Source organism: Gymnoscopelus braueri, assembly GCF_963280865.1.
Source record: "Gymnoscopelus braueri genome assembly, chromosome: 5".
NCBI classification, from domain to species: Eukaryota; Metazoa; Chordata; class Actinopteri; order Myctophiformes; family Myctophidae; genus Gymnoscopelus; species Gymnoscopelus braueri.
The window spans coordinates 54198045-54200544 of NC_137606.1; positions in this window are offsets into that span (position 1 = coordinate 54198045).

Sequence of the window (2500 nt, forward strand, 5' to 3'; positions counted from 1 at the left end):
ATTTTTTTGAGGCCCCCCTGCCTTTTTTGCATGTTTTTTTTTGGGGTATTTTTTCCCTTTATTTTAGGTTTTTGTTACTTTAATTCGGTTAATTCGGTAGGGTTACTTGGACAATTTGATCATAGAATTTTTTCTTTTTATTATTATATATTTTTTTAGATTACAAACACTTTATTTTATTTATTTTTGTTTTTTGACCCCCCCCCCCCCCCCCCCCCCAGTTGGGAGCCCCTGGGCTGCAGCCCACCCTAGCCCAACGGTAAGCCCTGCCGCGAATACTTTCTAGTTTTTTTCAAGTGGGCCTTGATCAGAAACGGTGGAGAACCACTGCAGACAGGGAGCGTAGTGTTTAGTTCAGGGGTCTCAGCGTTTTTCAGTCCAAGGACCCCCTAGCTGAGAGAGAGATGAAGCAGGGACCCTCTACATTGTCTACATATTTTTTTACATGGTCTGCTCTTCTTCCCTCTACACCTAACCTCTTTGCCAAAAATAGCCGATCTACAAGCTCACAACGCCTCGTGCTGCAGAGCTTGTAGATCTGCTATTTTGGCTAAAGTTCTCCTCAGAAACGGGATGCTATAGGGTTCAAGTAGTTAATGTAAAGAAAATAATAATCATATCATACAAAGATTTGCCGGCCCCCCTGTAGTAACTCGTGAGGACCACCCTAGGGGGTCCGGACCCCATGTTGAGGACCCCTGGTTTAGTTTATCCTCTCTCTCTCTCCCTCTCCCCTCTCTCTCTCTCTCCTCCTCCCATGCAGGCTCCAGGTTCAGAGGTCATGAGTCAGGAGGTGATAAATGCTTCCAGGTCACCTCTCCTCCTGCCTGCGGGGGGGGGGGGGGGCGAGGGGGGGTCAGGGAGGGGGGGGTCAGGGAGGAGACAGCCACAACATGATCAGTCAACTGTGACATCACGGCTGAACTTGCTGACCTGCGAGGGCCCCTCGTGGGGCCCCGACCGGCCCCTCCACTCCACTATCTCTGGTTCATCATAATCATCTCTCTCTCTCTCTCTCTCTCTCTCTCTCTCTCTCTCTCTCTCTCCCTCTCTCTCTCTCTCTCTCTCTCTGGATGGGAGCCTCCTGCACTGTGAAATCCTGAGTGTTCATTTAAAGGTAGTTTAAGTCATTGGTTCGAGGCCCACTGGTGGTGCCGTGAGGGTATTGCAAGTGGGCGCCCAAATATTTGTTTTATGATAATATAACATTAATATGAAGAAGTAATAATAAAGTATAGCCTACTACGTAAGCTCCATTGATCAAGGTGGAACACAAGTGATTGATTTAAGCAATATTACACGAGAGGGTGTGCTTTACCGTCATTATTAGCACGCCTGTGATGCGGTCAGGAACGAGGCGAAGCCGAGTTCCGCCGCGATCACAGAAGTGCTAATATGTAAGGTAAAGCACACCCTCGAGTGTAATATTGCGATTATACAACAGTTACCAACAAAACACATCCAAATGTATTCATATTGTGGGGCAATTCATAATAAAAAAAAAATCGCTTATCCGTTTCCCTGTAAAGAGAAGAGTTTATTTGACTGAGACAAAATAGTCCCTGTAACAGCGCAGCACTGAGTCATCGTCTCATCAACACAGCTGATTCCAGTAGGCTATATGCTCCGTCGTACGATCGTGTTACGTGGCCAAAATAACTGATCTACAAGCTCACAACGCGTCAAGATGGCGATGCGTTGTGAACTTGTAGATCGGCTATTTTTTGCCGTGCGATACCTTCGTACGATAAAGTATAACATACACTGGACTGTTATACGAAATGGGAGTAATTTTACTTTAACACAGGAGGATATTTATACAGTATGGATGTTACCATTGAAATAAAGCACACTTTTTTCCAGTTATTCCTATTATTATAGGATTTTTAGGCGATTTAGTGTGCTCTCTTCTAACCATTGATCAACCGTAAGTCCACCAAATAAGTCAAAATTAACAACATAGTCCATTTTGCGTAGCTGTTTGTTCTCCGGTGGCGGCGGTGGGTCAGGCTATGCAGGCTACTGTCTGTTTGTTTTCCTACCGTGGGACAGCGTGACTTCACAGCACAGCTGTGCGATATATGGTCTAATCAGGTGCGGACTGCAGTGCGGAGTGATTTATTTAATGTGATTAGGCCCGTGCTATGATGCTGGTTTGAAGCACGGCTAGAAAGCTATTTCAGCCAATCAGATTGCTTGGTCGAACTACCTGTTGTATAATGATCATTCATCACACGCGGCTCGCCCATCTGACCGCTTAACGCGCAGTTAAGTGGTCAGATGGGTGGGCCGCAAACACTTTCAAGCTTTTCAACTGGGCCCCCTGATGCAGACGTTTTGTTTAAAAAAGTTTAACAAAGCTTTGTATCTGATAGTAGTCATTGGGATAGAGTGTTTGTTCAGCAAGAAGAGTCTCCTCGTCTCTCCAAAGCGAAAATACATGTTCAGGTGGGTTTGCCAGTTCCAGCAATCAGTAGAGAGAGTTTTGTAGCGTTTCAGA